A 24921-nucleotide genomic window follows, 5' to 3' on the forward strand; every position below is an offset into this window, starting at 1 on the left:
TTGTTCTTGGAAGAAAAGCAATCCATTTACTAATCTTGGCAGTATTTGCATAATTAGGCTAAATTCTCAAATGGACACGTCTTGCTTCAAAGCGTAATTATGGTTAATCACAATCAAAACACATACTTGCTAATGCTCTCAGTAATGCCTCTCCATCCCACCACCCCCTCACTGCTCTATATGCTTTATGCAAATAAGTAATCAGTCACAAATGCAGGAGCTGAGCCAGATATCACACATAGTTTGATTAAAGGCTGAGAAAAGAAACACAAGAATGGGGAGAATGCTGCAGAGAGCAAAAATGAGCAGAAGCGAGTCTGACTTGGGGCTAAGCAGTGAGAGGCCAAGTCAGGATGTCCCGCAGGTCATGAATAAAAAATGAAAAGAATATTTTGGAGTTGCTCTCAGCCTGGTATAAAATGTCACACCATGGGTATCAAAGTTATTAGCGGCGCTATATTGCATCATGTTTTTGTTTTTGCTTTTTCTCTAGACACACAGTGTCTTGCAAAACTATTCATTCTCACGTGTTTATATTTCGCGTGTGCTCCTTCACCTTAACGTACCTTTCTTTGGGGGGGTGAGGGGGGGAGGGGCGCAGATTTATCCACCTGAATATGTAGTTGCGACCGTGCAAACAATGCATTCTAATTGGACTTTATTTGATACACGAACACAAAGTTAATATTCAGAGGTTAAAGTATAATGAGATACAGATTTAAACATTTTATCTATAAAAACTTCACCAATGTGGAATTGCCTCTGCTGCTGTAACAGCTGCATGTCTCTACCAACTTTACAAATCTACAGAGAAATATTTTCCCATTCCTCTTTGGAGAATAGTTCAATTACAGTTAGTAACGTAAGAGTTTTCAAATCTCGCCACACATTCCTAGTTAGATTTAGTCATATACTTTGACAGGACCATCGTAACACCTTAGTATGTGCCTATGATAAACGATTCTAGCTGTGTAGAGTCGAGTTGAGCATCGCTGCGAAAAAGGGAAAAGTGTTGGTGGAATAAGGTCAATAACCCCTCCCCTACCATGTTTTCCTGTGGACCTCCACCTGGTTGGTCGTCCTCAGAACAACTCACCTGGTGGATGTGGAGGAGCAGTGGCTCCACTCTGACCCCTTTCTGAGTGACCAATTCTCACCCTATTCCTGGGAGAGCCTAGGTTCTCTGTGGAAGAAACTAATGTTGGTTCTCGTGACGATACATGAGATTGAACGTTAAATCGAGAACGTTGGCTTTCATATCGCCTTCCATATTGCCTTCCTTTTCCATTTTTGAAAAAAGGATTGAACAGAGTGAGATGTTCAAAGCCTGGGACATTGTTTTACAATTAAACACACAATATCTTCATAAATTGACTTCTGTTGGCGATTGACTGCACTGGAGGATATGGACAAGCATTAGAGTACAGACTGACTAGATACAAAATGCATTCCACAATTTTTAGATTTTTGTAACTATTTGGTTTAAATCTCCTAAAATACGTTGACATTTCACAGAACACATAGGTGTTAAATTACTTTCGCAAGGCACTGTACAATCACCTGCTGCCCCTGAGAGCAGCATGCATTCATGATACATTTTTTCCTGAAATCACAGACGCACACTGGGGCTAATCATAAGCGCAGATACCACAGGGGATTGTGCTAAGTGTGAATTACTTCAGATCTACCAAAAAGGCATTTCTCTTTATCTGTGATTTTCTGTAATGTGAGCATACTATATTATGAAGACGGACTTGGTCCCTTCAACAAAGTCTTGGTCCTTTCACAACAAAGAAATGTCTGACCAGTATGAGCGGCGCTGTGAGATCTTGTTGCGTTCAAGCAAGGTAGTGCAAAAAAGGGCAAAAAAAAAAGGGGGTTTCTATTTTTTGTTCAATAAGAACATTGATGACTGCTGGAAGTACATTATACTTGGAGCAGCTTTTCGATTTCTGTTCTGGGAGCAGATGAGTTGGAGTGACCCAGCTGTGGTTTTTAACAACATACATTATTTGGAGGAAGCTCTGTCTGGCTGCTGTTCTCTGCAGGTCTTCACAGCTTGCTAGTTTTGCATTGAGCTCTCAGGATTCAAATTTGTGCCAGAGTATGAGCCTCACGTAACCTTGAAAAATATACATAAAGGAGAAACACGTACAACCGAAGTGACAGGATTGGATGTCGGCTCTATTAACACGGTACCCTTCAGATGTTGGGTGACTAGGACATGCTGATCAGAACAAGCCATCGTTATCTTCATCTGCTGAGCATAAGTACCAACTCCTACAGACAAGCACTGATAAGCTTAGCGTAAGGCCAGCTGATATAATTTAAGATAGTAACCAAGCTGAATGACTGCAGCCTAAAGCATTTGCAAAGTCTTAAAGCACCCATAACAATTTCTGTCAAAGATTTTCAAACGTTTTCAGATTTTGCCACATTGTGTTGGCAAACGTTTGTGCAATTCATTGGAACTGACACTTGATTGTGCATAATTTTTTGACACAGGAGAAAAGTAATGTATGATTTTTGATACATTTACAAATCTAAAATGTGTGGTGCACATTTGTATTTGCCCAGTCTAGGGGTGGCCAGGTCGCAACATGAAGGATTCATTCTCCTCTGATCTCAACAACCGACACACACAAAGTTGAACAGTTGATAGTTATTATTTATTTTTAAAAAAAGTATTTTTGATAGAGATGTTACAAATGGAGTATTTGGCTTCAGAGTGAGCTATCGCCGAAAACAACAAACAAAAGGAAACTACTAAATAGTAACAGAAACTTACCTAATCGAAAGTAAATATACCAAAGGACAAAAACTTACCTTCCTAACTAAGAAAAACATGAGAAAACTGAGGAAACATAAACGGCAGCTCACTCCTACACTCCAGAACTCTTAACACAGGTGAACAAAGGAAAGGGGTGTGGCCGGTGGAGATGAGTCGAGGATGGAACACAGGAAGTCCGCTTCAGCAGCTTTTATGTCTTGTCACCTCTGGAAACCAGCCAATAGGACATCTCCGTTGTTTTCTTTGAACCAATCAGGGACGGGCACCTGCACACTCATTATGCCGTCAGTCGTAACACCAGAGATATAATCTGTGGGAGTTTTTGATTTGAAAGATTCTGCAGTAATAGATGTTTTAATTTCCTTGTGAACGTTCTCCAGCAATGTGAGAATGTTCTCTTAGTGAGTCACCTCACACGTCTTGTCAATGCCAAGATTAATCAAATTTAAACTGAGATGGGAGTATTTCTGAAATTAGACTTAATTTCTTGGGATGTGAATCTTTGGGATGAGCTTGAGAAGACTATGTAACGGTTCATCTCACCCCTCATTTGTAGAAAATACTGAACGAAAAGTAAAAATGGTCTGAATGACTGTTTCCTGTCTCCAAAACAATTAACGTCCATGTGCATCTTGTTTTTGATGGCAGTTATAATCGTTTAGCTCAGAAGAATTTGTTGAAAATTAAATATCTTGTCTAAATTTTTTAAACGTGGAAAGACAACTTTTGAGGAAAGTTAAGAAATAAAAATATTTTCACATGATCAGCTATTTCTTTTTATTGTTAAAACTGTAGGCAACATTGTCTATTTCTGTATTTTTAAAGAAACTTTGCTCAAGGCGTAGCTTTTTGCCCAATGGCAGCTTTTTACAAATGGAAACAAGGCACAGAGGTAAGATTATTCCGTATTGCCAGATTGCCCAACTTGACTCTCTTACCAGTTGATATGCAGATAGTAATTTACTGTACTTAACTTTTGTCTGTTTCTGTCCTACAACAGCTAACCAAAAGTTATTTTTGCAAGTCATGGTGTAGAGTTCAAAACTCTTTCAATTAATCTTTGTCTCACTTATGGATGCACCACTTCTGCAAAAGTCCTGCTATTTCATGAGCCCCTTTGGGAAATATTGCTTCATTAAAAGCTAATGAAACAGAAACAAATCATTAATTATATTGTATAAGATTCATATGATCGGTCCTTTATGTAAACTGGCAGCTCACACCATAATGCCTAGTGTCACTTTGCCCCAATGATGGATGCATTTGTTTTAGCTACAGAGTTGAGGATGCAGGAAGCCTGGCCATTGGCTTCCTGTGCAATTTCTTTGTAAGAAATAAAAATTAAAAAAAGTGAGAGTGACCGGGCCAATCAGTGAACAGGAGAACTTGTGAACGATTATATGGATTTTCTGCGCTCTCTTATGCAATCTGCAAAGTGTGGAGATGGTTTTTGGCATGTTATGTTAATTAAATTGGTTGATTGAAGTTTAAAATGACAAGAAATACTTCACTTTTAACAATTTATTAACTCAACAAACATGGGATGTAGTAGTTTGTAGGGTTAGGGTTGTTGACGTGCCGTGACTTTTCACATATTTTTCTTTACCACTGGTTCCACTTAATGAGGAGCGTACTGTACATTATCTAAAGAACTATAATATTTTGTTCAGTGGCTCTAAATTCGACAAAAACATAAAAAATACCAACCTAGAATTGATTTCTTCTTTTTTTTCCCAGTAATAAACAGCAAAGCTAATTTATTCTCTCTGGGATTTTGAATTTTCAGCCTTTTCTTAACAGCAGGCACCATTCTGAAGTGCTTGATACATTTTCATCAAAACCACCTTCTTCCCTTTTGACGGATGATAAAAGATAGTGTACTGCTGCAGTGGCAAACTGTAACTAATCAAGTCAGATTAGTTTCTTGGCTTAAAGGAAGTGTTAAATGGAACGAGAGGCAGGCTTGGCAGAGAGGATGGAAAAAAATGATTTTAGGGAACTGATTTGTTTATTTGCYCTCAGACTCGGTGCAGCAGCTTGATAACAAAGCCACCAGCAGATGGTGCTGAGATCCTCTCGATGCTCTCTGCCAAACGTGTGTGTGTGTGTGTGTGTGTGTGTGTGTGTGTGTGTGTGTGTGTGTGTCTGTGTGTGAGTGTGCACGTCTGCATCCTGTTTGGGACACTGTGAGCGTTTTTAACGGTTTTTGTAGAGTTTTGAATCTCAGAGTGTGCTTCCCTTGTTACAGGCAGAGCACTTTTGATCTTTGAGGTTCCTAGTTTGGTTGAGGTCAGAATATAGACACAGCTTTCGTGTACATCACAGCACCCCGAAGTACAGCAACACCCAAGAAGTCAGATTCAAAGAGTGAGTTTGAACAGTGAAATCAAAAGTACACAGCTCCTGTTTCTCTTTGACTCATATTCTCTCTTCATTGCTGTTCCATGTCTGTGTCCCTTTTAAGTTTGCCCTCTGGCCTTGAGGAGCATCTGTGCCCTCCTCATTCCCCATATGCCCTGTGCCTTTAAGGCTGGCCTTCAAGGCTGAAACAGATCACTTATTCATCAGCAGCATGAATTACCAATGGTGTATTTTCCATCACACCCTCAACTTACTGGGTTATGTCACTGTTAATTTTTTTGCTTCATCTTGCCAACATTTTGAGGACACAAAGAGGAGAGCAGTCCTCAACACCTCAACTGTGCATGTTTTGCTTTTCCTCTAGTGAAAACTTTCTTTTAAATTTAAATCAGAGAACAAAATACATTTATTTTTCAGCTCATTGCAAAGATTCTACATTAATATGTTGTACTAAATAGGCAATTGTAACTCTCGACGCAAAAGAAATCTGGGAAACTTATGCAATGTGTTGAAGACTGTGGATTTCACTTGAGACACCGCTCTAATCCTCCATGGGTGCCCTTGGCAAATATATGTACAAAAAAAGTTAAAAATAAATGAACCTTTCATTGTAATAACTTCATCTCACACACACAAATTAAAAATCGGGCCTTTAACTGGAGAACATTTATTCAGTGGGGGGAAACAAATTCTCCAGTGCTACAATTATTGACAACCCTGTTACGTTTTTTTTTTCTAAGTCATTTTCATGCGTTTATCAGAACATAATTGAAATTCTCAAAACTACTTGCTCAGTCTTTTGGATCACTTGTGCACATCAAAAAAGCTGTTTCTCATTTCTTTGAACAAGTTGGAAGTTCTTTGGTAATTATGCGCAACTCTGCTGTTTCTAGCGTTTTCAATTCCTTATACATCATATTGATCAAAATGAATTACATGGGTTTCTGTTAACCTCCACAACATTTAGGCATACGTTTATTGTTTAAGTCTTAACATGCAAAATGCTTAAACAAGTTGTCATTATATGCTAAGCATGTTTCTATACATTTCCATTTGACTATTTTTTTTCCTAAATCTTTTCTTGCCTAGGGTGAATTCTGACTTTCTTCAATGAAGGTAAATGAGTAAAGAATTGGGAGAACCAATGATCATCCAGTATGTTTTTTTAATAGATTGAAGGTTGATGGTTTATGCATCTCATAAGGCATCAACTTTCAAGGATATAGAAAATGTAGCTGGAGCACAAGAGAGCGTTACAGTTCTGACAACGGCAGAGCAAGAAATTGGACAGCCAGAGAGAAGAAGAGGAAGAGGAGTGAGGTTGTGGCAAAAGAAACCAGAAGAGACAGAGGACATATGCCAGTTTCCATGGCTCCAACATCTTTAGGCAATGGTTTGTGACCCACAACAGGAGGCTGTTGGAGTTTTCTCCTATCCTACTCTTTCTTCTTCAACTCCATAGAGGAATTTTTTCCAGCATCGAGATGGAGAGCATACGATCGCCAGATGACCCTTCCAGCTGCCATGGATGCAGCATGTGATGCCTTCACAGTAAATGCAAGCAGAGGCTGGCTAAGACACTCTGAAGGATTCGTTCCACTCTGCACTGGAAGAGAAGATGTCATTTGGGATGTGGATGAAAGTTTGCAGCCCAATCACCACTTCAAGAGGCATAGGAAGGCTACACAGTAATTCCTGTAGCCATGCTTGAATTGTTATTCTTAAGGAGATTGTATCTTCCCATTTCTACTTGTGTTTGTTTTTCTTCTAACTTTTCCTTTCTGTATCGCAAAGACAAGATATGTCAACAAGTGACGGTAAAAGCACAAATGTGAATCTTGACATTAATTTCCCACAATTACAACTTACAGTACGTTTCATAAACACTTTAGCCATAGTTTACATCAGAACAGCATATACTGTTGTACTGACAACATGACAATGCAATTTGAGTGTCTTATCTGTACACAAAGACACAAGGACTGAGTCGCTATCGTTCTGAGGCACTGACATGTTTGTTGATATATATTTACTTACTTTTGAAATATGAACTAAGGATTTTGAGCAAGAGACTGGCTTTTGCAAACGCTGCAGGTAATCTGTGGCGTTTGTAAGTATCTTTTAGCAGTTTTGCTCAGTTGCGTTGGTGCATTTGTCAAATTATCCTTGACATTCGCAAAATAGTAAGTGCATTTCCCAAAACAATTTGTGCAAACAGAAATACACCATGGATTACCTACAGAAGCCAGTTTCTTTTTTAAAAAATACCTAAATTCATCTCTCAAAAGTAAATATCGGTCAATAAACATGTCAGTGCCTCAATATGACAAGTTTTTGTTTCAGAATAATGAGATGTTTGCCAAATAGTGACACACTATTAAAAAATAGGGACATGCAGTTACCAAATAGTGAGCTCCTGTTGCCAAATAATGTGATGTTGTTGTCAAATGTTGCAACGCCGTTGCCAAATAGTGACACACTGTTGCCAAATGGGGACATGCAGTTACCAAATAGTGAGACGTGGTCCCAAATAGTGACAAACAGCTGTCAAACATATTGTTAACTATTTATTGGTTCATATTGTGACACTATTGCCAATTATTGTGATGCTGTTGCTAAATTGTGCAATGCTGTTTCCAAAAGTTGCCAAATACTGAGATAATGTTGCCAAGTATTGAGATGTTGTTGCCAAATAGTACAATAATGTTACCAAATGTTGCGATGCTGGTGCCAAATGAGATTCTGTTGCCAAATATTGAGATGTTGTTGCTAAATAGTGAGACGTTGTTGCCAAACAGTGACATACTGTTGCTAAATAGTGTGATGCTGTTGCCAAATAATGACATGTAGCAAGTTCCTGCTGCCAAGTTGTGTGATGCTGTTGCAGAATGTTGCAACGTTGTTGCCAAATGGTGCAGCACTATTGTCAAATGTTGCAACACTGTTGCCAAAGTGAGATCCTGTTGCCAAATATTGAGACGTTGTTGCCAAATAATGAGACACTGTTGCCAAATAGTAAAACACTGTTGCCAAATAGTGAGGCATGGTTCCAAATAGTGACAAGCTGTTACCATTCATATTGCAACACTGCTGCCAATTATTGTAACGCTCTGGCAAATCAGTACACAATGAATAGCGCAATGCTGTTGACAATTCATGAGATGCTGTTGCCAAATAGTACTTTGCTGTAACCAAATGTTGCAACGCTGTTGCCAAAGTGTTCAGCATGTCAACACTGTATGTCAAGATTCCTATGGCCTTTGGGAAAAGAAACAGACCCACAGTATTACCGAGCCTTACCATGCCGAACAGTGGATATGAGGCCATTCTACACAATTATCCTCTGTTTCACATCAACCCACTCTGGTTTGATTGTTGCCACAAAAACCCAGTCTCAAACATACCACACACTCTGCAAATCAGAAAAAAAGATCGTACAGAACTTGAACATGTCGTAGAAGTTGCCTAACTTTACTACTTGTTGCTGCTGAAAAGAGGGAGGAGGGAAAGAAGACTGTGGCATAGAGAGGAACATGTCAGGACACGATTTTCCCCAGAAAATATTAAATACTGCCAGATATTAGTCATAGGCTGTCTATGGTTGTGGGAACTCTAAAACGGCAGTCAGTGCATCTATCAAGCTGAACCACCGCGGACCACCAATTTAAGCTCACCACTAGAGATCATCTTTCACAACAAAAGACTTTGGCCAAGACAGCCCGTAATTGTAAAGTGTGAATCCAGCTTCAGTTTACTCTGTCTAAAGAACAAAGTTTCAGGTAAGGTCTGAGTACTGTAGCAATGATAGAGGCCATCTAAAATCTGTCTGATAAGGGCAGAAAAATTATGTAAAATTTATATTTTTGAGCTTTACATCATGTTATAAATATACTTGGTGACACCAGCCTTTGTAGTTTCTTTTATTTTCCTCTTAATCAATCTGATCACTGTGTAAAAAAAMCCCATTAACTTAAACACTTTGAAGCTTTTGCACAAATGTAATCACATTAAGGATGTTTGTTTTTTATAAACTGACTGGAATCGCTATATGTGGAAAACTGCAACGTTTCTGCTAAATTACAGTGAAAAACAACGCTGCGTTGCTACTCTGCTTCACATTTGGCGCACAACAAATAGTTGAATAAAGAACATAAAAAAGAACTTTTGACCCAGAAAAAGTGAAAGCTAATTGGCTTCTGTGACTTTGCAGACGTCGTTGACGCGGTGCCAGTGCTGCGGGAGGTAGGTGTCCATTTGATGGCAAGAGCCTTGTTATATTTCTTCCTGTCAGCCGCCTCAGCAGAAAAGCTGTGTAGGTTTAACAATGTTGACATGTTGACTATCTGTCTGTCTTAATACATGCTGTTTGTAAGTGGGTGATTAAAGGGAGTGAAAGCCTTTCCACGTGGCAGTCCAAGGACGCGGTTCAAAGCTTCGCTGGGTGTCAATCGAGCTCTTTGAAGCCTCTTGTCTCAGCCCCTTTGAAAGGGTAGATTTAGCAAAATGTGTGGAGCAACTGCATCAGCGTCTCCATGCACAGTTTGCTCTCCTCTGAGCAGTCAGAAGAGGAAATGCTTCCCTTATGTGCATTAACTGTACACCCCAATTCCCCCCGAACTTTTCCTCCTTTGCCTCAGAAGACCTGCTTTTTTTTTTTTTTGCCTCCCAGAACACCTCCTCTTCCCTGAAACACAGTATCACTGTAGTTTAAGGCCAGGCTAGTGTTGCTTACAGCCACATTAACATGGCAAACTCGGCGTGACAGCAGTTTTGCTACACTGCTGTTGTGATGGAGGGAATATGCTCGCAGTTTGGGCTGCTCTGGGGGGAGGGAAGCAGTTTCCTCCAAAGTATGTTATTGCGTCGCCTCTAGAGGAGCCCCAGGGAAGGAGGAGGGGGAGTCATGAGATAGGGAGGAGGGGGGGAGAAATGGGGGGGAGTGGGGAAGTGGAAACGGTGCTGTGGGGCAGAGGCTGGAGGTGAGCTCAATTCAAGGTTCAAAGCCTCCGAATGTGAATGTGAGTGGAGAGTAAGCCGGGGCTGGGAGGGGCTGGGAGGCAGACAGCACCAGGGAGCTTGGATGCTGTGTGTGCCGGAGTAAATGGGCCTTGGCGGGTTGACAGTCACTCCGCACATGTGTTTGACCGAGAGAGGCAGCGGCAGAGCTGGGCTTATTGGAAAAGACAGGAAGAGCACTGCAATCAGCTTTTCCCTCCTGTGCGGGGAGGGAGGGTTGGGATGCAGAATTACATGAATTAAACCGAAAGCAGAGCGAGCGTTGGCGTCGGAGTGAGCAATCCAATACCTGTTGCGTCATTCGAGAGCTTCTTGGTTAAATCGTTGTCAACTAACAATTTTCCACTGAAAAAGTGGAAGGTTGATTGAGAACGGATAGCGAGCAAGTCAAAGTCCTCTAGCGTAGCAGACGCGGTCAATCTAAAATGTGTACACACTCCTGTTGAAATCAATTCTGAACTTTTTACACCTTTAATGTGGCAAATATTACAAACAACATCTGCTAAAAGATAAAAAAAAAAAAAAAAAAAAAACAAACACAATCGTCTGGTTGCATAAGTGAACAAAACCATTTCCATCCTTCAGATCGGCGTTTCTAAACCCTGGTCCTGTGGGCCCTCAGTCCTTCATGTTCTAGATGCCTCTCTAATCCAGCACACCTGATTCAAAGGATTAAATTACCTGCTCAGCATGCCACTGAATGCTGCAGAAGCTTTCTAATCACTCAGTTATTTAGGAAAACACCTAAAGCTTGCAGGACACTGGGCCCTTAGGAGAGGGGTTAAGAAACGCTGCTTTAGACAAAGCTACAGATGCAGAGAGTATCAGTCAAGAGCACATAAAAAAAACACCTACAGAAACATTAAAAAGACATACAGATGGTTGAAAAAGGAAGCCAAGGAGTTGAGATTCAAAGCCTTAGTGGTGCCAGTGGTCATTTTTTGTGCACTTTGAACCAAAGTAGGAGTGTGGCAGCTGCAGATTCCTGGATCACCCTCTCGGATCGCTGTCCAGTAAAGCGAAACTGCAAAGAGTGCTCAACGTCCTGGGGTCTGACAGGAAACCTGAGTATGAAGTGGAGTCACTCAGGTGAGTGGGAAGTTGGAGGGATGTAAAKATGAGATGTTAGAAAGAGGCTGTCCAACTCCATCACCAAAGAAAAATCTTTCAAATACCAGCAGAAACATGCAAGAAGATGCTCAGCARTTACAAGAAGATTTTAATGGTTTTCTTGCCAGTAAAGATATATTTTCCTTTATTATTTTGTCCATGACCCTGCAAGGACAAAACACTAGTTTGTAAAATGTGCTGTGCCAAAAACAAGAGACAAAAAAAAAAAACTTCCTGATGCAAATTTTTATTTTAGTCATGCAAAAGGTTTTTTTTTTTTTTTTTTAAGAATATCATAAATAAATAAAATCAATACCTGTCAAAATGTCACTGTGGTATTGATTTAAATTGGCATTTTTAAACATATTTAATCATGCAAGGAACCTTGAAAATTGAAAATGAACGTGCCTTAAGTCTGTTTGCTTTATGTGCAGGCACTGAAACAATAACTTGCTTCTTTCTCTTCTTTCTGGCGCCAAAGTAAATAAAACAGACAAATTAAATTTGAATAAAAATGACACGCTCACTCAGCTGTAAATTACATGGAGCTGGAAAGCTCGCTTCTGTTCCTGTAGCAATATAACAGCCGCACTTTTTCTTTTTTTAAGGCTTGAGCTGGAAATKAAAACATCCCTGAGCTTATCAAATTTCTATGAAAAGCTAGGTTAATACGAGGCTCGTATTGTTACCTTACTGCCTCGATGACCTTGAAGCTTAATTTAAACCGTCTGTGTGGAGGTTTTTTTTTTTATGTCTTAATAATGACAGTTTCTCCCCTGGCTTACAGTAAGCATTCATTTACTTTTCCCATTAATCTTTTGAGTAATTATTGTCTCAACAGAAAAGTGGAAAATTATGAATAATAGAARAAGAAAAACACCTTTACACAGATGGGTACAAACAAAACACAAAAATGCAGAAACATTCAATAAACTGTCTGATCAATTTTATTGCAGCCTGAGGGAGATTTTTATTAATCTAGCTGCTAAATACAACTATAGCACAGCTGCAGTCTCCCCCCACCCCCTCCTTTATTATTRTAGCAACAAGCCAAGAGCCAGGTGTTCATTTTGGCAGGGAACAGAAGTGCAAGTTGTCATAGAGAATAATTACTAGCAGCTCCACTTAACTTCAAACTCCTMTGTATCATTAARAACAGGTAGCACAACCTGTTTCTAATATTCCAAAATACCCATCAGAGGGTAAAGATTGCTCAGTGTGCTGATGATATAATAAACCATAAYCACTTGTAGGCTGTTGTAGTCACTGAAATATTTTTTGAAGCGAAACAACTTTGTTTTAGAAGAGACTTATAGAAGAGAACTTACATACCTCTGCTGTGTAGCAGGAAAGCATGTCTGCATGTATTTCCATATTGGAAATATGTCTAAACAATCTCTACGGAGAGAAGAAGGAGTAAGGTCAGTGTTTTGCAAGGGGTGTGAGGTACAGGTTTTTTACAAATTTCCATTATGGTGAACAAACTTGCGTAATCAGAATGGAAGCAAAAGGCARATGATTAGTATTATTATTATTATTTAATTGTTCACTCTCTTTGTGTTTTTTGCTGGGAAATAAATGGTTGTGGAGCAGCTGCTATGAGGTGAAACCAAGACCGTGAAAATGTAGACTTTGCTCTCTTTTTCACATGTCGTGCTGTTCAGTGCTAGCTGATTGCTGGGAAATCCTGTTAATGTAGCTGTTAAACTGACGAGGGAGGATGAATGTTTTACTGATTTGGCCACACTTCAAAACGTAATGATAGAGAGCGGAGAGAATGTGCCAACAATTTACAGGAATTTTGTCTAAAACGTTCATCCAACAGAAGGTAAAATGTAGGGATATTGTAAGGTAAAATGGAGTAAGATAAATGACACTGTGTGCAATGAAAATCATTGCTGAACTCAAGACAAGTTCAACAACTACAGCTATTGGGTATAACAAATAAAATGACAAATGCTTGTGATTGCAAAAAAAAAAAAAAAAACTTTAGTTGGCTAAATGTTGTTCTAATATTGGTCTGTCTGTGGTTCAGGTGTTACCAAAAAGCTAAATGTTTCAATATTTGGTGAAAGAAGCAAATGAGACAAAACCTGTTTATATTATGTTCCACAGAGAAAACCAGAAGGAGGTGGTGAAATAAAAAAATAATGGTTTAAAAAAATAACACGGTTGACTCACTTTATCATTCTTTTGCTAAAAGACATCATCTGTTTCACAGCATGGGATATATTTGGACAATAACTTCAAAACAAAACTACAAACTGGGGAATATCCAGGTGGTTGTTCACCTGATTTTTTTTTCTTTTTTACAAATAACCATTTATAAACAATAAGTTCAATATGATGCTTCATTAAATTTAATGCACTGTATTTTCTCCAAAGTTGTCTAAACAACTTTGGAGCTAACCCTCCAAAGTTGTTTGTACTGAACATCACTGCTTGTACAGTGATGTTCAGTACAAGCACATCACTGTTCATCAGTATTGTGACTTTGAGATATTTAGTTCATTCATCAGTGATTTCCAGATGCTTAAGCTTTCTCCGTCAGTAACACATGTTTCTCATACTGATGACAACAATATGCATATGAGTTGGTTGAAGTGCCGGGTTAGCGTTAGCATGCTWTTTTTATATATATATAACTCATTGATAATTCAACGTGACATATTTCAAAGAAGTTTCACTAATTTTGTGGAGAAAAGAAGTTTTCTTCATTAATGTAACATTAATGTTTGAGCATCAAAAATATTGAATGGGCAGCATTTCAAATAGTCTTCCCTTTCCCACACAGAGTGTGGAGCAGGGGATATGAGACAGAGAGACGGGAATCTGCAGCAGGAAAAACAATTGATCTTTCACTGATCATTTAAAAATGCCCTCATTAGAAAGCCTTAAATGAAGTGAAATAACTGTTTGATAAAGTCTCACTTTGTTCCACTACGTCTAATCGATTGACTCCGAGATTCAGAGCTGTTGTCTAAAACATGCAGTATTATTATGTACCAYGGCAAATGATCAAAAAACAAAATGGGCCACCAAGAAATTAGACCCACTTGGCATCAATTTTACACCATCTGCTTTTATTTCCACGCCCGCTGGGTCGGTTGAGTGTGAAGCTTTGTTTGCCTCAAACCGGGCAGGGCGATCAATTAAACTTTTGACCTCTCGTCAAAAAATATTGATGAAGAGCAGAGGAACTTCCAAAGATTTTCTATGCCACAAGTTTATCTACAAGTTTGATTGATCACCTCAACAGGGACGAGTCTTAATCTATAGAATAAAAGACACAWCACCAACGAATGTTTTTGAGCTCAATAACGAAATCCAGGTAGGGATGTATGAAATAAATTTAAATAATATGCCTTTTTTTGGCAGAGGTATAATCTCAATCTGAATTTGAATCTTTAATGTAMGTAGYTCTAGCACTGAYATACAAATTCTTCATCTTAAAAGGAACATATGACTGGTGCCACCACTGAGTCATTATACCTGTAAATTAAAAYGATGCTTTGATTTTTAAAGCTGAAAAATGTTGGCAGCACAAAAGCACATTGTTCAAGAATTATATCAAAGAATGACAAAGGCTTGTGACCAAATGCTTTCTGTATGCAAAAAAAAACAAACAAAAAAAAGCAATCTGTCTCTGAAAATATCACAAACGTGGCAAAGACAGGTGGGTTTGGCATAAGGTAATGGATAAACATGTTTGGATGCATGCAGTGTTTGAAATGCTGGGACATTCTGAATAAAAACATGAAGAAAAAAAAAATCTGTGTCTTTAAGCAGAGGAATTATACCAAACAGATGAAAAAGCCCACACAGAAATGATTTAAAAATAAAAGCAACCCCTTTTTATTTGTATTTAAGACCTCAGGCCTGTTTAGTAGAAAACCTTCAGGAAAAAACAGAAGAAAAAAAATGCAGAAGAGAGAATTCCAAACTCTAGATGATTAGGACCGGAAAGAAGAATGGCTAAAACACCTGTCTGTATGCTCAGACCTTGTGAAACGTTAAAGAAGACGAACGGGTGTCTTGATGGAAAAAGGGGCCTGTTCAACATAATGTCAGCAGCTGTACCAGTTTACAAAGTGGCCAACGGGGGGTCCTTYATATTCCTCCCTTCAAAATGTCTCGATTATTTATGGCTCTCGACATAAAAAGGAAAATCAAGCCATACAAATGCCAGACACACAGATGGACAGAAATATAAAGTTAGAATTGGCTCAAATATGGGAATTCGGAGTGCTTTCTTTCCCTTTCGCTACCTCTAATAAAGCCYTCTCAGATGGGAACAAGCAGTGAGACTCGTGTTGTTAAAACACAGCCGCTAAAAGCCCCCTGTGGACCCACATAACAAACTGTCATTAAAAATTAACTTTGGAAGGAAGAAACTTYGTCGCAGAGGAGAGAAGAGGCAGCAGATTATCCAGACCTGAAGTTCTCAGGCCAGGGGACAGACCGACGCACCTGGAGGTATTTTTTTGATCCAAATGTTAGCCACGGCGCAGCRGAAAGGAAAGGAGCTCTCTAAGACGAGTCTTATCATGAGCAAAGAAACAGAGCAAATTTTAACTAATAGGGTCTGACGTGCAGCAACTGATTGCAACAATATTGGGGCCATTTCTTCGTCTGTCTTGTCAAAACGTCCTTGAAGGCTCCAGATGGTCTGGCACATTACGAGGATCGTGTCTTCCTCGTCTTGTTGGATGAAGTGAGAGCATTTCCCAGCTTGTTTTACAGCCCAAACAATTTTTCGTGTTCTCCCAGCTTATCGTTTGACAAAAAAAAAAAAAAAAAAGAAGTACTCGACTAATCTTTATGCTGTGAAAAAGGAAGACATTAAAGAAATCTGACAAATCTGTATTTTGGAGGCTGGTGTGAGCTGAAACAAAACAAACTCGTTCGCATATTTTAAATAAACCTTCCCAGCTTTACTCCCATTGGTCCTCTGGTTTTACTCACATCACTTTAAAACTGTCTTTATAGCTCAAGCCTGAGGTGGAAACTTGCCCCCTTGTGGCCACAAGGTTACTCGCAACCACAATATGTGTTTTCTGATTCTGTTTAAAGATTTAAAAAAAAATTTTTTATCCCACTAAACCAAAACAAAACTCTGCATTGCAAATTTAGATAATCTACGGTGCAGTAGAACAATATTGCCCCTTTCCCAACACATTTCTTAAAGGTTTCAGATCATCAATAATAGGGAAATTGTAGTTTGAGAAAATACAAAAAGTAGTTGGACGGTTTGGTTTTGGTGAACTCGGCTTTGAGTTTTTATGTTTAAGAGTGAAGAAAACATGAACCACTTCAGGAGAGGTTGCTCTATTAAAATGCCTCCAAATGAACAACGGCCCCAGTGCTGCACATCTCTCTGGACTCAGGTAAATTTTTTCAAACATCCTCAAGAATTTTGGGAAATTAGCTTAAGTAGTTTGTAAAGGACGTATCCGATTATCTGGCGTGAAATGGACACARCGGTTTAGAAAATGTGCATCGACCGTTAGTTATTAATGTTGTTGTTTTTACAATAACGTGGAAATAATAAATGTTTGTATTCATAAACAGTAATGCTATCAGATAACACAAGGATTTGACAGCTAGCTGTTTTTTAATGTACTGAAAGGAAGATAAAAGTATGTACTAAAAGTTACATTTGGGGGGGGGAAGAAATGTGATGTGATTTTGTCTTTTTAAGGAAGTGGAAAAAAAACCTGATGCATTTGCTTTAAATCGATTTTCTTTTTAGTAACATCCTGTCATTCTTAACTTGCTGAATTTTGGGTTGAGACATAAGAATTCTAAAGTTTAATGCTGACACGTAACACAAAACTTAACGCTTTGAAGAAAAGAGAACCTCAGAAATCCATCGTTCAGGCAGAGTACAACACAGCAAGGGATGCTGGYGATAAAAGCAGAGTGGATTTGTTAACACAGYTGAGAAGCAAAACAAAGGCAGGAAGCAGAACCAACCTGACCGTACAAAGACAAGCTTCAAAATAAAAAGACGAGCAAATGGACACACTGAGTAAAAAAAAACCTAGTAAGAATGAGGTTTTGTTTGGTCTTGGCAAAAAAAGAAAATAAATTCTTAGCCATAATTAGGGCAGAAAATAACTGTCTTACGAAATATAATTTAGTTAGCCCAGTACAAGCAAAAAAAAAAAAAAGAAAGAAAAGATAAATGGCAATTTATCCTTTTTGGGAAAAGGATGTTGCCATTTTAACCATTTTTGTTTTTTGTTTTTTTTTTGTCTCAAAGCAAAAAAAAACAAAAAACAAAAAAAACAATCATTGCAGCCTCTACATTTTATTTCTGGGAAGGAAATGTGTTCTGTTTTTTTATTATTGTGATCTGTTGAGATTTGAATGAAATCAGATCATTTCTAGCTTTATTGTGARGAGAAACTCAAAAATGATAGTTTTCTGGTCGGTGAACAGAGAAAAYGCTGTAACGCTGTCAGATTGCACTTACAACACTTCAATGTGGAAGTTGTTTTRTTTATTATTAACGATGTTTCAAATGTGGTCATAGCACACATGTGCCGAGGTTTATGAAAGTTTTTTTTTTTGTTTTTTTTTTTACAGAAGCTGCTGTTTCCAAATAAATAGCAATGCTTCTTTAGAAAAAAAAAGCTGAAGTTGCATTAGTATTTTGAATACTAAATCCATCATTTTGAGTGCTGGATTTCGTATTACTGACTTTTTAAAGAAAAATTCAGGGTTAAGATTTTCATGCGTATTCCASTGTTTCCAACCAGCACCACTAACCAGGCTAATCAGGCATATAAAATGATTAAGAAGTTTAAAAATACCTCCATAATTAACTTGCCCTTAATTTAGGTTGACACCAGAACTGTCTTTTAYAGCCGCTCCACTCTCGCACACAGTGTGACGTCACCCTGAAAGCTAGAAAAGCTAGAAAAAGTATTTGGATGCTATTAATTGTAGCTCTAAAGCATAAATCCAAAAAGGGCTGAAATCAAAGCTTTTTAAAACTGTAAATTAAACACAAAACTCTGTTAGTTCTTATGTTAGTAATGTTTCATTCCTCGTTCCTACCTACAGACGGCACACAAGCTTTGCTGGCTGGCTCTCCCCAACAAGTGAGCTGAGCCTTCTCCCAGACAGACTTCGAATGACTGGAGAGGACAAGAAAAGGGCCCCTCTGCTCGACTGAGGCCACGCAGAGGTAAAAGATGATTATGTACTGCTTGCTCTCTTCGCTGTCATCCCTCAGCATTTCTCTTCCACACAATGACCATGAGGAGAATGGGTTAGAACACCCGTCACCCTGATGTCTCCCTGTCATATCATGAGGAACTCATAAAGATCCACTTTCTTCACTTCAAATAGGCCAATCTTTGTGTCAGCCACAAGAGGGAAAGGCACACAGCGCATACACTAAGTATACACTCATGGGTGGATCACACAAACTGAAAGCCAGGCTTCCTTTTTTTTTTTTTTTACATTTTTACTTCTAAAAAAACAACTTTCACTGTAATGACTTTACCAGGGGGCATTTCCACGCTTGATTACATGCATATTCATTAAGATTATATGGATTTTTGCTCTTCTCTCCTCAAATGCCATCTGAGCAGGATAAAGTGAGTAAACCGCAGGATCCAGTTATTTGATTTTCCTAACAACGTTGTATGAGGGGTCACATTACCTCCCTTCTCGTGGTTGTAATCAAGAGTTAAAAGGTCATTCTTTGAACAAAATTTGCAACAAAGTTCCTTAAAAAGAAGTTTAATAAAAAAATGTCTGTTACACATTGCTGGCTTCTGACAATTTGTCAAAATTAATCGTTACATTTTTTTTATTGCATATTCAAAAATCATGTCAAATATTTTTGAGCGCTAGTTTGCACCTGCTTTTCAAAGGTGCTAAATATCGATGCAATTACATTTGCTTGTCCTCTCCCATTATTTTGTACTGTCTGATGATCAGCCAATGTTTGGCATATTCATAAAAGCAGAGAAGGTGCTTTCAAGTTTGCACTTGTTTTTGTACGTGTAAAACCACTTGAAGATCAGGCCCTTTATATTTTAAAAATCTCTTACTTTAGGACACAAACCTGCATGTTAATCAGATATTGTTTGATGCCAGAGGTGATTTTTAGTCCATGTGAAGATTCAGTATTTGCAGTAATTTAATATCTTCACCTTCAAATGAAAGACAAAAACAGAGATTATTCTTATTTTTCTAAAGGTTATCTTCCATTCTTTTGTTCATTGCCAACATGAGGTGTTTCCGCCCCACAGTAATCAACAAAACAATAAACCAGTCGTCTGTGCTTATTCTCACCACTGACGGTCTTCATGTCTCCAGAGGAATCTCAGTGTTGGCAGGTAACCAGGCCTCCAGCAAGCTACTATAAATACAGCAGGCCTTTTCTAGAACCCTCCATCAGGATCTATTGGGTTTTATCTTTAATCTTTGGTCTTTAGTGGACAAGCACAGTGTTGGATTGTCACAACTACATGAAGTGTTCAGAGGCAGAGAAAGAGGCTATTTGGATCCTCATTAAATTTTCAAAAGTCCTGATGGTCCTCTGAAAATTGAACGAACTGCTCCAACCCAGCCTTAATTTTATGCTACAGTAAGTGCAAATTAGTTTCGCACAAAAAAAGTATTTTTTTAATCACAGTCTGCCGAGTTAATTTGCGTGTGGTAATTTTCTTTGGTGCCTTTTAGAATCGCACTCGGTCATGAACCGTGATGACTTGTGTGATCTGCACTCAAACACAGGCCTTCCTTCCCGTGACAGTCTGCATTACAGATCTCATAAGCACAGAAGAAGTTTGCCTTCGTTCATCCACTTCACACCGTGGTAAAAATTTAAACCATAATTAATTTATATCATAAAACTATAAGCTTATTCCCATTCAGTAAGCTTTTCCATTGTAAATGTTTAATTGAATTATTGTTCACCATAAATGTACTTCTTTAGCTTAAGAAATTGATGACTTACTCAGAAAATGCTGTTGGAATATTGGAATAAAGTCACTTCCCTTTCTTGGACAGCTATTAACCAAAACAAAGCTCTCTAAAATAACTCGTAGACCAGACATTTGGCACCATTTCCTTCAATCTAAAACCTTAAACTTACCTTAGTGAGCGCTGAGCTGCTGTCAAATTCCTACATGCTTCATTTTCCAAATGTAAAGAAATTAAACCTTTGCTTTGAAACATCAAGTCCTGTTATATCTGTAAAGTATCTCAGTTTAACTGAGAGTCTTAGACTGAAAGTGAACATATATGAACAATTTGCCTCTGAATGCTTTTATAAACCTTACAAGAGGAAATTAACCCTTTCATGCATAGTAGTCACTACAGTGGACAGCTATCTAAAAGCCATTTTCTTGTGCTTTTTGTGGATTTTTATGGTATAAATGCACACAGATCACTGAAGTGGACACTAATGCATCATAAAATACACCATCAACTACTGGCCATCAACTGCAAATCCAATAAATTATTTTYGTTAAATCCAATATGGCCGACAGACAAAAAGCATGCCAACCGACTTTTGTCGCTAAAATTTAAGTCAAGCCAAAGTCAACAGTTGCTGTGGTTTTGTTGAAAAGCAACCCAACACAACAATTAACAATTTTGCATTTGAAAATTTCTAAACAAATATGACTTAATCATAACTGTAACTGTGAGCTGTAATTTCTTGTATGTCACTGCAATAATGACAATTAAGTAGATCTAAATCTGAAGAAACTGCTCTAGGGGTTTTAAGAGACTTCCATACATCTGTTTTTTGGCACGTGCAGCTCAAAGGTTTTTTTTTTTTATGCAAACACTGATATCATTAAGTAATTAGCTTTCAGCATCAATCTATTAAGGCTAACTCCGCTCTTACACAACTTGCACCGTGCTCACATGGATTGAAAAGAGAGGCCTCAAATACTGATAGACAGTAACTTAACCGTTAATTGCTTTCTGCCTTTTGTGGCCTGTCGGTTTAACGTAGCAGCTTGTGTGTCCTTGTGTGCCCTGAGTTATGTACAGTATGTAGGGCAGTGAATCCGAGCCTATGTGTCCGTCGAGACAAACGGTTCAACAGAACAATAAATAAGCCACTTGGGAAGCATGCCAGAACTCAAAGTTGGCCCACGTGCAAAAATTTGCTCTTCCCCCCTCGAAGCAGCACATATGTTCCCTGGGGCAGGATGAACAGCTCTGCCTGGGAGAAGAGAGAGAAGGAGAAGAGGAGGAGGAGAGATGAGTCTCCATCTGTCTGTGGATCTTAGGGGCTGACAAACCGTTACGTCTCCCTCAGAAAAAGAAGCCAGTCTTGGGTAGAAACTATCAAACACGGACTTAGTTTGGACTCCACGGCAGTCGTGTCACAAGCAGAGCCTGCCAAGAAAGGGTCAGACAACAAACCTGCATATGGTTCTCCGAAACACACATGGCGTGCTTTTCTTTGTCCTTTTTGGTTTGCATATTCTCCCAGTACTTCTGAGTTTGGCTCAGTTTATATCGTGTCTCTGACGAGCTTATTTAGACTAATTTTGGTTCATTTTTACCATTGGTATTGTGTCTTTTGTGGAATGAAGTACAACAGGGTAAAAATAAGTCATAATAGAGAAATCAAGCTCTTTTGTTGCAGGTGTTGACCTCGCTCATTGTTATTGAACCTTCTGCTTTTATAAAGGCTAAAATCAAAATCTACATATCAAAAAGTCCTCAAAGTTCATATTAATTAGCTTACCCAGAAAATTTTTTAATTCTGAAATTGTTTAATTTTAATAATTAAACAATTGATTAAATAAATTGATTTAATTGAACGACCTTGACTAAACTGTGATTAGTTGTTACTTCAAGAAATAACCAAGGTGTGGAAAAAAAATGATGCATTTGTTAGAACATGAATATGATCCAATATTTATTTCCATGACATTAGAAGGTAAAAACAACCTATGTCCTGCATTATGCCAAGAGTGAATTGATATTTTGGTTTTCTCTTGGCTTTAACAATGTGGTTTTGAAAAAAGGAAAAGTTTTTTTCCTTGCTCTCTAACCTGACGTGTCTCTTGTTTTACACCAACTCCAGCTCTGATTGGTTAATGTTTTAATCTAAGCCTCTTAAAATACAGTTTTCTGACTTTCTATGGAGTTTTTATGTTATTTTTGTGAATGTTAATGCATGAATCCTGTGTTCGTTTTATGGGAAATTAGCATTTTGCTAAATCTAGTATTTATGACAATATTGTATGTTTACCACTGTCCCATTTAAATAAAACTAACTAATGAGTGCTCAATGATGTCTCCTCCCTGGAAGTTTGGCCTCCTGGTGAGCTCAGTCCAAAGATTCAGTTAGACAGATCCAGAGAGCCACCAAGAGGTATTGCCCCACCGCCACCAACTGATCACACTTTCAAGATTTAGTTGCTTAATCACCACATTATAACCTATTAATCTTTGTGTAAACTTATGCAAGACTCCAATGGGATATTTGCTACCCATCCGAAAGCAACTTTCTTTAAAACAAAGTAAGCAAACAGCTCAACTTTGGACAAATAAACTCTTAACAAATATTTAATGTTTAATTACTATTCTGAACATGTTTTGGGCCACAAATCAAGTTCCACAAATGAAGTGTTCATCTAAAAAAATAAAAATAAAAAAAACACTAATCATGAAACTTCTCTCTGCTAAAGTGGCAGGTTTAACACGAGGGACTGGCCCTCTCCCAGGCAGGCACTGGCCATCTGGCCGAGGTGTTTGGAGACTGACATTGTCTGCTGAGCCTTTCAACCTATAAATTTATGCCACGTCTCTGATGCCTCTGCTTCTCTCACAGGTTTCCCCTTCACACCGGAGCAGACGCTCAGAGATGGATGAGAGACAGCAGATGGGGCGCCTGCCTGACACGAAGAGGACCAAGCAGGAAATGCAACGCAAGAGTTCAACAAAATCGCTGCTGTCAGCCAGCCAAAGAAAGCGACTATTCTGTCATCTTATTGAACACGAATCCCAGTCAACATGTCGTTGAAGGCGAAGTTTGCAGGTTGATGCATTATGTTTTCTCCGCTCTCACTAGTCTGTATATGAGAGACTCACATTGTTGAGGTTTAGTGTTTTGATGCTCTCACAGCAAGGCAGAAAAGCTGGGCGAATTTGGCGCAGGTTGCCGAGAGGCTCAGGCGACTTCCAGGAAGTTGTTAATTTGTCCATCTGTAGGCTTGAATTTAGGATGCATCATGTCATGGTGTCAGATGACAGCACTGGCATTGCTTTTCCTGTTGAGGAGGTGAGGGAAGAGAAAAGCAGCCGCCGAAAGGCTCGAGAACCCAAGACGCATTGGCTTGAAATTTGTTTATTATCCTTAAGACGCTGCAGTATATTTACACAGCACTCTGCTCAAGTAGCCATGAAAGGCTTATTCTTCTACAGTGCAAAGTTATTTTAATGAGAGGCCAAGACATGTTTTGGAGTTTTCATCAGAGTGATGACCTTGGACTGTTGCTTGAACAGAGGCCTTGACTTTACAGCAATCCCTCATTCTGAGCAAGCATGTGGCGACAGTAGAAAATAACAGCCTTCTTTTAGCAGGAGGAAGCCTTCGGCAGAAAAAAAAAAGCTCTTTGCGAGCAGCCATCTGCCGCGAGCACAACAGAGCAGATGCATCAGAAATATTTCAAATTAGCACTTATAAAGGAATACCTTGTATTTTTGTAAACAGCATACAGAGTTAACCCAATAAATAGATTTATCGAGGAGAGAAAGGCAGCTATAAACAGATAAGTCTTGGTCCAGTCGTGCAATCTGTTTGACAGTGAATGACTTTGTTCAGGAGAAAGGTTAAAGTCGGATCAATGTGGCAAGATAAATACATGAACTAAAAGCTATTAGAACCTGTTGGACACTCAAGGACACTCTCGCTTTTTATGCAAAACTACATTTCAACATACAGGGAAAGTGTTGATTTTTTTACCGCAAGATTCTCATACTGGCTCATGCCTGCTGCACCCAGTAACTTTAACCATCAGTTTGATGCACAGCACAGATCTGTTGCGTTCAAAAGCAAAGTGTAGCACCTGGTATCATGTGACGCATCGTTGAGGATATAGGTTTTGTTCGCCAACAGTGGTTCATCTCAGGCGAATGAGAATGACATTATACTTCATGCATGTAATGCAGGTAGGAGTAAATATAGTCTGTGCAGGCAGTGTACTGTTAAACTTTTCTTACTTTTTAATTACTTTTCTCTGAGAGGTTAATTAACAGTAAATCACACTGTGTGCAGGTAGATACAAAAGCACTATGTTTACTTTCGTAGCTTTGTTTTTGTTGGTAAATATACTGTCATTGTCAAAAGAAATAAACTTTCTTATGTTATCCTATGTTTTCCATCTTTCATTCTTAATGACCACTTGAACATCTTGGGCTGAAATGTGGAAGCGCGCCATTCACACGTTCTAAGAATTATGAATAAATCTGAAAATAAGACTGACTCCCCTTATGCCTGCTGCTTTAAGTTGATGTAATGCAATCTTGATCAGAGCATATTATTATGTAGATTCATAATGGGGGTCAATGCTACAATATCTGAATGTACTTATTTTTCACGTTGTCAAAGACCAAAATGGAAGTAAGAAGCATTAAATGTGGCTTTACAC

The 24921-nt window shown here is 38.6% G+C and overlaps 1 long non-coding RNA gene across 1 annotated transcript; it reads left to right on the forward strand.

Moving 5' to 3' along the window:
* Nucleotides 1-16563: 16563 nt before the first annotated feature.
* LOC103479574 (uncharacterized) lies at nt 16564-24647 on the forward strand. The gene is made up of 3 exons (XR_535962.2): nt 16564-16665; nt 18350-18473; nt 23103-24647. It is a non-coding gene; the product is annotated as an uncharacterized LOC103479574 (long non-coding RNA).
* The last annotated feature ends 274 nt before the right edge of the window (nt 24648-24921 follow it).

The sequence above is a fragment of the Poecilia reticulata genome, linkage group LG2 (assembly GCF_000633615.1).
Source record: "Poecilia reticulata strain Guanapo linkage group LG2, Guppy_female_1.0+MT, whole genome shotgun sequence".
Lineage (NCBI taxonomy): Eukaryota > Metazoa > Chordata > Actinopteri > Cyprinodontiformes > Poeciliidae > Poecilia > Poecilia reticulata.